At 45.1% G+C, this 14,506-nt stretch overlaps 1 protein-coding gene across 1 annotated transcript in view; it reads left to right on the forward strand.

Annotated features, from left to right (window-relative positions):
* Nucleotides 1-14,506, forward strand: part of SND1 (staphylococcal nuclease and tudor domain containing 1) — a 701,900-nt gene that overhangs the window by 587,824 nt on the left and 99,570 nt on the right. The gene's annotated exons all lie outside the window — the stretch shown is intronic.

Consider the following 14,506-nt stretch of genomic DNA (forward strand, 5'->3'; position numbering starts at 1 on the left):
CGAATACCGATACTTTTTTTAAATGTGTCCCCAAATGCAGCCATGTCCCCCACATATGCAGCCATGTCACTCTAGCCATGTCCCTCACATATGCAGCCATGTCCCTCTAGCCATGTCCCTCTAGCCATGTCCCTCACATATGCAGCAATGTCCCTCTAGCCATGTCCCTCACATATGCAGCCATGTCCCTCTAGCCATGTCCCTCACATATGCAGCCATGTCCCTCACATATGCAGCAATGTCCCTCTAGCCATGTCCCTCACATATGCAGCAATGTCCCTCTAGCCATGTCCCTCGATGCAGCGGCGGGGGGGGGGGGGGAAGGGGGGGGAAGTATTCTATTTAGGTATCGGGGGTATTTGCGCGAGTACGAGTACTCCCGCAAATACTCTGTATCGGTCCCGATACCGATACTGGTATCGGTATCTGGACAACCCTAAAAATTACACTGCAGATATACAAGTCTAAGGCTCACGGGGGTGCTAGCACGGGAATTGCACTGCTATTTTTCTGGAGGAATTCCTGGAAGGCAAGGCTTACAGGGTACTTTGACACAATTACCATTTCTGTTTGTTCCATATAAGATAACGACTCTTTACTTGTTAATTTCTAATCTACTTTAATAAACGAAAAATATTCACTGATTCAATGCAGTCTGTAAAACACAGTGTTTAGCCCCTTTACTGCAAATGACACAACAAGGTTTTACAGGGACCTCCAAACTCCGGCCCTCCAGCTGTTGCGGAACTACACGTCCCATGAGGCATTGTAAAACTCTGACATTCATAGACATGATGGGAATTGTAGTTTCTGAACAACTAGAGGGCCACAGTTTGGAGACCCCAGGTTTAAAACAAGTTCATGTAGTGGTCTGCCCTTAACGGCTTCCGGATGGCCCGCCTGCAATGTACTGCAGGTGGGCAGCCCACACAGGCAAAGCGACGTACCAGTACCTCCCTGCCGCCTTCTGGGCTTAGGGCGTGGCACCGGCAACCACTATGATTGTACAAAGCAGGAGCCTGTGAACAAGTCCCAGCCAATGATTCATGGCTGGGATCTGCTGATTGGCTGTGTACAATCACAGCCCAGAGCTCTGTGTTAACACACAGCTCTGTACAAAGGGAATGATCTGTTTTTCATCCCAGCAAAGCGGAGATGAGAAACGAAGAGAGCGATTGGTAAAAACAGCACACTTTGCAAATTTTACACAGTTATATTAAACCCCTTGATCACCCTAGATGTTAACCCATTCCCAACCATTAGTACAATGACAGTGTATAGTATTATCACTGTAATGTCACTGATGTCAGTGGCTGTTACCCCCCCAGTGTCGGTGTCAGACTGCCCTCTGCACTATCACAGCCCCATTATAAGACGCTGATCACTGCCATTAGTATTAATAGAAATTCCAGTAGAATTTCTAATTATTCATTGAATAGAAATGCTATAGTTTGTAGGCGCTATAACTTTAATGCAAACCAATAAATATACATTTATTGAAAACATTTTTTTTCAGACACATAGAAAGAATACGTTTTGGCCAAAATCTATCAAGACATTTAGATTTTTTTTTTATTGGATATGTTTTGTAGCAGAAAGTAAAAAAAAGTGTGTATATATATAAAATTTATATATATATTTTTTTTTTTCCTAAATTTTTGTTCTCCTTTTTCGTTTATATCACAAAGAAAAAAAAACCAGTGGTGATCAATTACCACCAAAAGAAAGCTCCATTTGTGTGAAAAAGATATACATTTTGTTTGGGTACAGCGTTGCATAACTGCGCAATTACCAGTTAAAGTAGCGCAGTGGTAAATAGCAAGAAATGGCCTGGTCATGAATGGGGGTAGAATCTTCCATAGCTGAAGTGGTTAATGCAGAAGAGATCTGGGCTGTAAAGTTTTCTGATTGGGGGTTGTCGGCTCTAGTAACAGTGAAAGAGAGACAGTCGGGATTAATAGACCCCTAATGTTGCCATATAAAGAACCTGTTACCTCACAATACTATAAAACCACCAGCACATCCCCCTCCAACTTTCTCATTTCCCTCTGTTGCACCACTGATGCACATTTGTAAAAGCATGTGCACCGCCATCCCACTTGCCATGTAAACAGCTTTTTCATGACATTTGGGGTTTTGCAGTGCACGGTTAAGTGAGAAAAATTCTAAGGACCATTGTTTATGGTTAGCTGTTAATATTTTTTTGGACATCACAAATGAATAATTATGTACTGTATATGTATAACCATATGCAAGGCATGGGCAGATGGGGCGCCTGCCCTGGATACAGTGTCTCTGTATACAGACAGGGGGCACACTCTTTGTACAGAAGCCAAAAACAAATGCAGGGAAATAAAGTGCTTTATCTTATCCCCTCACGTGATAACAGAATGTGTTCTGCACAGCTCAGCCTGATTTATTGCAGCATATCCCAAGCTTTAGGGCAAGTTTACAATTTCAATGGCCCTTTGAATAGGGATTTGTATTGGATTGTTTTTCAGAGATCCTTAGACAGAAGGCATTTTATTACCTCTTCACCAATTATTGTAACCCCCTAAAATCCTGCACCACTTGCCCAAACCACATGCATTGCATGGGGTTGCAGAGGGTTGGTAGCTCAGCCCCCCATTCGCTTGCATGGATTATGTTCAGCAGAATATCGACCTGTCAAACATGACAAAAGATACAACATTGTAATTTTTGCTGCACATGTGTATTACCCCTATATGACTGCCTTGGCACATTGTTTGGGCTCGAGGTGTGAGCAGCTAATAGGCAGTAAAAGGAGATCTTGGTCACCTGTTTACCTTTTTAACACCCCACCCGCCCTTGTTGGGTTTGTTCACATGGGTGGGTCAAGGGTACTAAAAGTAAATTGTGGAGCCAAGTTTTTACCATCCCCAAATCACCAACCTGAACTAGGAGATGCAGCTGTTCTTTACACGTCATGACCACAATGCTTTGCGTCCAGGTCAAAATTTTTATGAAACAGGTTACTCTGCAACTGTATGCGATGCACACCTCTGCAGTGGGTCAGTGAGTTAAAACGAGCAGGGAGAAGGTGACATGTCGCCTCTTCAACACCTGTCAAACACCCTCTAAAAAGTCGTATTCCACATATCTATTTTCTGAGCAGCAGCAATTATAGCCACACATCTCTATAGGCCAGGGATCCTCAAACTACGGCCCTCCAGCTGTTGTAGAACTACACATCCCATGAGGCATTGTAACACACTGACATTCACAGACATGACTAGGCATGATGGGAATTGTAGTTGCTAAACAACTGGAGGGCCGTAGTTTGAAGACCCATGCATAGGCCCTTTCAGCACAATTTCATCCCACCAACCATCCTCCCCAGACTGACACTAGTGATGGAGCAGCATTTTTTCTCTTGGCAACACCATGGGATATTTTTTCTTTCAATAACCCCACTGACATAGGGACATTTTTTCATTTTTAATAACACCACCGACACGGGGACATTTTTTTTCTCCACTTCAGCCTCAAAAGGATTTGCCTCCTTAATGACAAAGGCCATTTTTTGCGATACGGCACTGCAACGTTTTAACTGACAAATGCGCGATCGTGCAACGTACCCAAACAAAATTGATGTCTTCCCCCCCCCCCCCCCCCCACAAATATAACTTTCTTTTGGTGGTATTTGATCACCTCTGCGGTTTTTCTTTTACTAGTAATGGCAGTGATTTTATTTTTATTTTTTAGTGGGACTGCCAAATTGCGGCGGACAGATCGGACACTTTTGACACTTTTTCGGGACTATTGATGTTTATACAGCGATCAGTGCTATAAAAAGGCACTGACTAGGGGGTGATCAAGGGGTTATGTGTGTCCTAGGAAGGTGTTTCTAACTGGGGGGGGCGGCGAGTGGACTGACTGGGAGTACAGAGAGAGATCTCTGTTCCTGATCAATAGGCACAGGCGAGATCTCTGTACTCCCCTGACAGAACAGGGATCTGCTTTGTTTACACTGGCAGATCCCCATTCTGCCTCTGTGGAGCGATCGCGGGTGGCTGGTGGACATCGTGGCCACACTCATCGGCTCTGGCGTTGTACGCCCATTGTATCTATTACACAAAGCGCCGTACCGGTACAACAATTCGTGTTTCAGTTTTAATCTCTTCAGTTTGCTGCAGTGTACCACAACAATTTGTACCATTTCAGTGCATACCAAAAACAAGACATACATTTTGCGATTAGCTCCATCCTGCCCCCCTCCAATGGGGGGGATTCACAGTTTGCCATCTTCGCCCTGGGCGCTTGATAACCTTGTCCCGGCACTGACCATATCACAGACACCATGCAATGTTCAGACTTGATGTGCTTGGTATCTTTACTTCACGAAATCCCCATTATTATTTTTTTATAAAAGATGAGATGGTGTAGTTTTTGTGTAGAAAATGTAATGTTTTATTTCTTTAAGCAGTTGTGCCAAAATGTTAAGATTTGCAAGTACCCTTTTTTAATCTACATGCTGCCCGCTTTCCAAAAATCTATAGTGTGGGAATTCAATAAAGTATTTGCAAAACTTTACTGCCAGTATTGGCTTTTAAAAAGTCCTGCTCCCAATTCATGAAAGACTTGTCACAGTTGTAGTAACATTCTTCTCTGCATTATTTTTACAATGTGTTGCTGTGGCTGCAACAAATTCAAAAATAATCACTGCCAGTTAGTAGGTAAAAAATCTGGAGGTAATTAATAGTAAACCAAATTTTGGCATACAGGCAGGCCAGAGGTTCGGGGGAAGGGGGGTATCTTGTGTTTACATATGTGCAGCCACGGTTCATAGCATTGGGTCTGGTGCGTCCCTGTCCACTGGTTCAGGTGCGAATTGGGCCGGAATTTTAGCCTTCGCATCTGGGAAGATACAATATATAGAAAACAGTGCAGCGCAAACCAATAATGTTTAAAGTGAAAAATAATAAAACAGTAAAGTCCAAAAAGCAATTGAAATCCAAGGATCCAATTCTTGGGAATCTTCACCAAGTGACAGTAAACACACCCGTACTTAGTATGTGATCCCTCCACCAGTAAAGATGGGTACTCTCACCTCAGCAATAGACCACTGTTTCACCAGATGGTCAAATAACCAGTAATCTGGAGACCAGGGAGCAAAAATGGTGATTCAGTTCCTCATGTAAACAGCCAAGATCAAGGACCGGAGCATGTAGAGAAAAAAAACAATATCTAAGAGCTTCCGCTGGGTTCACGTGTTTAATTTAAATAAAAGCAATATACACAGGCTACTCACACTTTAGCCGATAACAATAGGCATGTAACAGAATATGGTCCTCAGGGAGTTCTCAGGATGGCAGCGAGCGACGTGTGGTACAGACTCCTATCCCCCGGACGCGTTGCGTTTCACAACTTCCTCAGCAGGGTGGAGTCTGTCACGTCACACACTCGGCTTAAAATATACAGCCGTAGTCATGGCAACCTTCCTCAAACATGACGTGATCACACGGCGCGGCACGTCCTGCGTCACGTGCTATCAAAAAATAGCTTTATTGTTCATAGGAAAGGTCGACAAACGGCATTAGGAACTTGAAAGAAAACTTTCGCCATCTTGTGGCCGGAAAGAATAATACATATCTTTAGCACAATAATAAAAATCAGATTGGAAAAAATCGCTCGGTGCCATCCCAAAGCTCTCACAAATATTACAGCTAAACATTATTTTAAAATGTACTAAATCCCTATAGATACAATGTATACAATCCTACCAATATACACACAATTCAAAAAAAGGGGTTAAAAATGTTATAGCCATGATGGTGTTGAAAAGGATGATATTATTTTATCAAAGTGGACGTTAAGTCCTTCCGGGGTGACAACCTTAGATCCAGAAGGATTCTCTTTGGCTAATGTGTCGGATGTAATTCCCCCCCCCCTCCAAAGTCTGTCGACTCTCTCCAGGCCCCAACATTTTAAACATCTTGGATTTCTATCATGGCATTGTCTAAAATGTCTGGAGACACTATGGGAATTTTTAACCAGGGTTTTTTTTTCACCACAAATAATATTTTACATAATATTTTTCAAAAATATTTTTTCACCCATATGAAGTAATTCATTCTGAAATATCCATTAACTATTAATTTATGATCTAGATTTTTTGCACTGATTGCACCTCTTTAGTTTTCTTCGCACCTGAACCAGACCCAAAGATGCACAGAACCCTTCTACTCTCCACATGAACATATTCGCCAGCACACCATGGATCGTATATGACGTTCGAAAGTTTTAATGCAAACAAAGCATCTCAAGAAGTGCAACGTTTCGAGGCCACACAGGATCTCTTCGTCAGATATCACTTGCCTGACGAAGAGGTCCTGCTTGGCCTCGAAACGTTGCACTTCTTGTGATGCTTTCTTTGCATTAAAACTTTTGGACGTCATATACGATCCATGGTGTGCTGGAGAATATGTTCATGTGGTTGATTGTTCCAGTGCCCAGCTGGTGATCGCTTCAGCACCCATTTTGTATTTATGGGCCGTTTCTCCAGGAGGGTGTTGCGATTGGTATATTGACTAGCCTTCTACTCTCCAGACTGTGGCCTCGCCCTTGGACCTGTGTGAACCGGCTCCATTGAGAAATGGTCACACTCACCTGTCATGCGAATTTGCATATATGTGAACCCAGTCTCAAGTGTATTTGCCTCATTGGTTGCTAGGATACAGATCACTAGCACCCTGCTAACTAATGGCGCTGGGCTGCATCGGGTGGAGATTTAGGTTCGCCTCCTGTGTGATTGCAGAAGGCAGTGGGTGGATGCCATAACCGCTGTTAGAATGAATCAAATAGTTGCTCTAGAATCCATCCACTGCTTTCTGTTGTCAATCCCAAGGGAGCTGTCCTGATCGGCCATGCCCCCGTTTAAACAATAAGCTTCATGTTAATGAGCTGCACTAGGTGTGTTCAGTATGGGTGCTCTGGCTTTAGTGCCCACCTACTGGGACAAATTAATGTACCTGTTCCTGACAGGTATGTGAATTGGTCTGAAGCACCAATATTTGTTGTGTAGAGGTGCAGTGGAATTCTAAAGAGGGTCTAGGACATGGTTTATGAAAAACAGTGATAATCCTTTAGGAGCCTTAAGTAATATAAGAGTGGGTACAGAAGGATTTAAATTTTCTAGGTTCAGCAGGGACCAGATGAGTTTTGATCTGTGCATGGCATTCCCTGTTTGACAGAATTTGACCATGCTGGAAAACATTCTTTGATCAGCAGTTATAGCATAAATGTATCCCTTCAGCAGAGGAGTCCCGCTATCACAGAAAACAATGGCACAGCAGGAAGGATTCCTCCATGCACTTCACTCGTGGTGTGTGGATGAGGGAATCTGTTGGCGATTGTTTTGTTTTTAAGCCACAGTTCTTTGAAAAATGTTTGATACGTTAAAATGTTGTATGAACAATTGATAATTAAGGCTGATATTCATAGGGTTTAAACCAGAAATGATGTATTCGATGATGGCAAACTTATTTTTCTAATACTTTTATCTAGAATTTTATACAGTCATACAATAAGTGTGACACAAAGACAACTGCAGGAACACGTATAGGGGAGAGGCATATGAGAATAACAAATATTAACATGCCTCTCCCATCAAAACCATGTACAGTGGAACCTTGGTTAATGAGTTGCGCAGTTAACAAGTTGCGCGGTTAACGATCGATTTGAAAGACCAGCAACTTTTTTTTTTAAATCCTGACTCTCATTGCGAGTGTTTGTCTCACAAAACGATCAGGATTCAAGCCAATGGGGTGTGCAGTACCGCATTTGGCCAGAGGTGCGGGGGCGCCGGTGACATTCGGAGCCGTTTGGAAACACTCCATTTCCGAGCCTTTCCGGGGTTTCAGAGTTCAGCAGAGCTGTCCCCGAGTATTTCCAAAACTCTCCGTTGCCACCCCCCCCCCATCTCTATTGCATGCAATACCGCATGTGGCCAGAAGTCAATGTGGAACGAATTATCTTTGTTCTTTGTTTCCATTGACTTCTATGGGGAAACTCGCTTTGATATGCGAGTGCTTTGGATTACAGCCATCTCCTGGAACTGATTATGCTCGTAATCCAAGGTTCCACTGTATAAAGAAAAAGTGGTAAACAAAACACTTCTTTTTTTTTTTTTCTAGTGTGTGCAAGCAAACTCCATGACCCAAAGAGGGTTAAAAGCATAGCAGCTTATGCAAAGGCAAACCCAGGTACTCCTGGTCAAATTCTGATTTCATAATTCCACTTGGATTTGCTTCATATCTAAAGCTCTGTCAGTGTATATGAAAAAGGGGGCATCATTCCTTGCATGGTATGGGTTTGAATCTTGATCTAGCTAATCTGATTTTCTACTTTTATATATTATACTGTCGCCATATGCAGAAATTACATTTAATCCATGCCAAAAAGTTAATTTGAATAAACTCCAGAAAGCCCTATTTGAGAAAAATATGTAGGCAGCTATTGAGGTTTTTTTTTTTCATCTGAATCACTGACCCTGAACAAGTATGCAGATCAGAAGTTCTGATTTCATCTGCTTTGTGCTTGCTCTGGCTTGGAAATATGCTGAAGTCTGGATCAGTGTGACTGACAGACAACTAGTATTTTCATGAGATTGTCAGCAGTGGCACTCTCCATATCATCTTATGTTTTCATGTTTCTGCCCATGTCTGATTTGATATGTTTTCATACTTTTTATTTTTTATTTTTTTTAGTACCCTTGCAGATTTTTTAAAAAATAAATGCATTTTTAGATTCAGCTACCATAAATGCCTGAATCTGCCTTCATATTGCCCTGTTTTTCTTCTCTACATAGCAGTGCTTGAACTGCAAGGAGAGGACAACAGGAATCTACAGTAGGTGTTTGTGATATTGTGTTTTTAGCATGACAGCATCGCGCTGATTCTCGGCGACATGGTGCCGAGATCTCGCCGACATCTCGCACTCACTGGAATAGTGACAGCACATTCCAACATGCGTGTCATAGAAGCGACGGGAGATCCGACTTGGATTCCCGCCAATTCTACACGTGTGCGGCGTTTGTTATGAATCCTGAGGGGGAAGTCCCCGCCGGATTTTAAATAAAAATTCGGCATGGGTTCCCCCCTCAGGAGCATACCGGGCTCTTAGGTCTGTTATGGGTTGTAAGGAGAGCCCCCCTACGCCGAAAAAACGGCGTAGGGGGTCCCCCTACAATCTATACCAGACCCGTATCCAAAGCACGCTACCCGGCCGGTCAGGAAAGGAGTGGGGACGAGCGAGCGCCCCCCCCCTCCTGTGCCGTACCAGGCTGCATGCCCTCAACATGGGGGGGTTGGGTGCTCTGGGGCAGGGGGGCGCACTGCGGCCCCCCCACCCCAGAGCACCATATCCCCATGTTGATGAGGACAGGGCCCCTTCCCGACAACCCTGGCCGTTGGTTGTCGGGGTATGCGGGCGGGAGGCTTATCGGAATCTGGGAGCCCCCAGATACCGGCCCCCCACCCTAAGTGAATGGATATGGGGTACATCGTACCCCTAACCATTCACCTGGAGGAAAAGTGGTAAAAACACAAATAAACACAGGGTATTAAAATATTTTGTTAGTCTGCTCCGGAGGCTCCCCCTGTCTTCTTTAGCTCTTTTACCAGGGGGAGTTGCTTCTTCCGATTTCCGGGGGTCTTCTCCTGCTCTCCGGGGTCTTCACCGCTCTTCTGTGACGTCTTCTCCGCTCCGGGGGGTCTTCTATGTTCGCCGCTCTCCGCTCTTGACTCGGCGCACCCCGGTTCTTCCTCCCGCTGTCCGGTGCCTTCTCCTTCTTCCGCTGTTCTGTGACGTCTTCTCCTCTTCTTCCGCTGTTCTGTGACGACTTCTACTTCTCCCTTCAGGCCGCTGTGCTGTGACGTCTTCTCTTCTTCTCTTCTCCCGATGTTGACACGCCGGCTCTTCTCGCTGAAATGGCAGGTGCGCTGCTTTCATCGGACCTATATAGGCCTCACAGTCCCATCATGCTCTGTACCTACCCATGTGATACCTACCCACGTGGGTAGGTATCACATGGGTAGGTACAGAGCATGATGGGACTGTGAGGCCTATATAGGTCCGATGAAAGCAGCGCACCTGCCATTTCAGCGAGAAGAGCCGGCGTGTCAACATCTGGAGAAGTGAAGAAGATGATGTCACAGCCCGGAAGAAGAAGAACACGTCACAGCACGGAAGAAGAAGATAGACGTTCAGCGCTGAAGGAGAAGGCATCGGACAGCTGGAGGAAGAACCGGGGTGCGCCGAGTCAACAGCGGAGAGCGGCGAACATAGAAGGAGACCCCCGGATAGCGGAGAAGACCCGTCAGGATAGCGGAAGAAGCAGCCCCCCCGCCGAAGACGCCGGAGGAAACCCGCCGGGGGGTGGGGGCTTTTTTAAAAGCGACCCCCCCGGCGGTGGAAGAGAACCAGACGGCGGCCCCCACCCACCCGAAGACGTTAAAGAAGAAGCCCCCCCTGGTAAACAGAGCTAATAAAGAACAGGGGGGGCCTCCGGAGCAGAAAAATAAATTATTTTAAAAACCCTTGTGTGGTGTGTTTATTAACTTTGACATTTTTCCTCCAGGTGAATGGTTAGGGGTACGATGTACCCCATATCCATTCACTTAGGGTGGGGGGCCGGTATCTGGGGGCCCCCTTATTAAAGGGGGCTCCCAGATTCCGATAAGCCTCCCGCCCGCATACCCCGACAACCAACGGCCAGGGTTGTCGGGAAGGGGCCCTGTCCTCATCAACATGGGGACAGGGTGCTCTGAGGTGGGGGGGCCGCAGTGCGCCCCCCTGCCCCAGAGCACCCAACCCCCCCATGTTGAGGGCATGCAGCCTGGTACGGCTCAGGAGGGGGGGGGGGCGCTCGCTCGTCCCCACTCCCTTCCTGGCCGGCCGGGTAGCGTGCTTTGGATACGGGTCTGGTATGGATTGTAGGGGGACCCCCTACGCCGTTTTTTTTCGGCGTAGGGGGGCTCTCCTTACAACCCATAACAGACCTAAGGGCCCGGTATGCTCCTGAGGGGGGAACCCATGCCGAATTTTTATTTAAAAAACGGCTGGGACTTCCCCCTCAGGATTCATAACAAACGCCGCACACATTTAGAATTGGCGGGAATCCAAGTCGGATCTCCCGTCGCTTCTATGACGGCTCTGTCTCCATCGCGGCAAGCCAGCTCGGCGCTGGCTCCCGCGATGGGGCTCGTAGGTGGTCAATCTCGCCGAGAAAGGGAGCGAGATTGACACAATATCGCGTTCACCTACTGTAGCTAATCAGACTCTGCTGCGTGCACATGTGCTGACAGAGGAAAGAAGACTGAGCAGAGTTGATGATTTATTATTGTGTTGCTCTTCCTTCATTATCCAGTCAGCAGGCAGGGAGATGGCAGCTACGTTTTCTTGAACACCAACTAAGAAAGAAGTGTCCCCTTCCTATATGTGCTGTTGGACAGACGTTGCAAAGGTTCTGGACTACTAATCTTTTCACTTTCATTTGCATTTCAGCTATGTATCTAGCTGTTTTGCTTTAGGAAAGTGATACATAGAAATGCGACGCCAAGACTACTGTGGCCCCAATTTGTGGAATATACATACATGTCTACTGCATACGTAGTTTGCTATTGTTGGTCAAACTGTGGAATTTTAAATAAAGTCATGGTTTTAACTCCTAGCCGCATGTTTCTGTAATATTTTCTAAAGAAGGATTTCAACAGTTTCTATTCTGAACCCTTTCCTAGCTGTATGCTATAAATATAGGCCATAAAGGGACTTGCTTTGGATATTGACACATTTTGCTGACATATGCTCTTTGCTGCATTGAGGGTTGCTAAACTGGATAATGTATTGAATGATCCACTAGAGATTGTACTGCAGAAACTATATTTAAATCAATGGTGTTACTGCATATCCACTTTGCTTGTTATCTGATAATAACACTGAAGATAATGCTTGGCATCTGGGCTCACTCCTCTAGTGGCGAGATGGTGTACATAGTCACTAATGCTTCACCAGAGTAATTAGCATCTCTGTCCGTTCCCATCCATCACTCTGCCTCCTCTCCACCTGCTGGGGACTCTGTGTCATTTTCAAGTTATTTTTGTTGAGGTTACAGAGGACGCTTTTGACAAGGAGAGGCTGTACCAGACAACATGCTTGTTGATGGACACTTTATATTTCCTAAACTGGGACTATAGCATGCCATAGAACTCCACAGCAAATACATCTACTGCACTTATACAGTTCTAAATAGACTTGTCGGTTATATATGATTAAATATGTAATTGCCAAATTGCTCCAGCTAATAAACTTATTGTTGCTTTATTCTTCCCATTACCAGCTTCCATAGTATAATATGTGTTATATATAACAATATAACACTTATCAGGCAGTACTTTTGGAAATCAGTTACAGTAAGCTAAATGATGAGGCAGCAAAATGGTAATAAATTTGTTTTCTGTGAAAAAAAGCATAGCTCATGTTTAAATATTCTCTGGCAATGCCTTTTCTGCAAACTAGCTTTGTGGTGAAATTACAATGCGGTAATTTTCATTCATGTCCAGTTATTTGCTAATACACATCCTGGTGTATTTTCTTCCTGAACAGCTACTCCATCTCTGCTTCCATATACCATGTATCTCAAGTATACCAACAGGCCTTTTAATATACCCCTCATCAGGGCTTTTTTTCAGGGGGAACTCAGTTCCACCACCTCTGGCTCAGACCCTTTGGTGCCTGCTCACCACAATTACTTGTAAACACAGAAGTCTGGTCTCTGTGTTTACAAGTGACAGCTCTGCACTCTGTGTGTAACCACCTGAACTCTGCATTCTGTATGTAATGCAATCCTGGTATTTAATGCCCCTTTAAGACCCTCCTACTGTTTTGTGAAATCTGAACGGGGTCGTGGTTGAGTTCCTGCACCTATTTTCTGAGAAAAAAGCTCTGCCCCTCATGACTAAGGACCAGTATTCAATTTTCTTGTTGCAGAGAATGTGTAGAATTGCTTATAGGGAAGCGTAAGCTAGCACTGGTTTTAAAACGTTTTTTTTAATTATTTGTAAGTTACACCATACGATTTTCAAAGCCTTATTTGGGCTTCAAGCTTTCACCTTGTCGTTAGTCTGTTTAAACTGGGCATGGCAGCACACATGCCAATTATGTAACACATAGAGGATACTAAAAGAGAATTTCCCACATGGAGGCCGAACTATTTATCCATGTGTTGTAGCTTAACCACTTCCATACAGGGCACTTACGCACCTTCCCGCCAAAAGCCAATTTTCAGCTTTCAGCCATGTCGCACTTTGAATGACAATTGCGCGGTCATTCTACACTGTACCCAAACAAAATTGGCGTCCTTTTTTCCCCACAAATAGAGCTTTCTTTTGGTGGTATTTGATCACCTCTGTGATTTTTATTTTTTTTGCGCAACAACTAAAAAATACTGAAAATTTTGAAAAAAAATAGTTTTTATTTTTTTCTGTTATTTTTTTTGTAAATAAGTAAGTTTTCTCTTTCAATTAAGGGCACTGATATGGCGGCACTGATGGGCACCGATGAGGTGGCACTGATGGGCACCGATGAGGTGGCACTGATGGGCACCGATGAGGTGGCACTGATGGGCACTCATAGGCGGCACTGATGGGCACTGATGAGGCGGCACTGATGGGCACTGATGAGGCGGCACTGATGGGCACTCATAGGCGGCACTGATGGGCACTCATAGGCGGCACTGATGGGCACCCATGGGCGGCCATGGGCGGCACTGATGGGCACTCATGGGGGCACTGATGGGCACTCATGGGGGCACTGACGGGTACTTATGGGTGGCACAGATGGGTACTTATGGGTGGCACAGATGGGCACTGATAGGTGGGCATGGATTGGCACTGTGGGGTGGCACTGATGGATCCATGTTGCCAATCAGTGCTCATTTGTGGGCACTGATTGGCGTATTTTTTTGTCTGTCTTTTTTTTTTTTTTATATATTTTTTTTACATTTTTTTTTCTTTTTTGCCCATTTTTTTTTTTTTATTCCCTGGTGGTCCAGTGTGGCCATCCGAGGGGGGGCTGCGCTGATAAACAGCGTGAACCCCCCTGTCAGGAGAGCCGCCGATCGGCTCTCTTCTACTCGCGTCTGTCAGACGCGAGTGAGGAAGAGCCATCAACGGCTCTTCCTGTTTAAATCGTGATCAGCCGTGATTGGACACGGCTGATCACGTGGTAAAGTGTCTCTGTGAGAGACACTTTACCTAGATCGGTGTTGCGGGGTGTCAGACTGACACCCCGCAACAACGATCGCCGTAATGCGCGCCCCCGTGGGCGCGCAGCGGCTCAATATCCTGAGGACGTCATATGACGTCCAGTCAGGATTAGGCAACCACTTTGCCGCCGTCAATCTGTCATTGGCGGGCGGCAAGTGGTTAATCATTAGACAATACATGGCTAATAACAGTTTTTGAAAGGTGAAGAATATCAGATAAAA

Source organism: Rana temporaria, chromosome 3, assembly GCF_905171775.1.
Source record: "Rana temporaria chromosome 3, aRanTem1.1, whole genome shotgun sequence".
Lineage (NCBI taxonomy): Eukaryota > Metazoa > Chordata > Amphibia > Anura > Ranidae > Rana > Rana temporaria.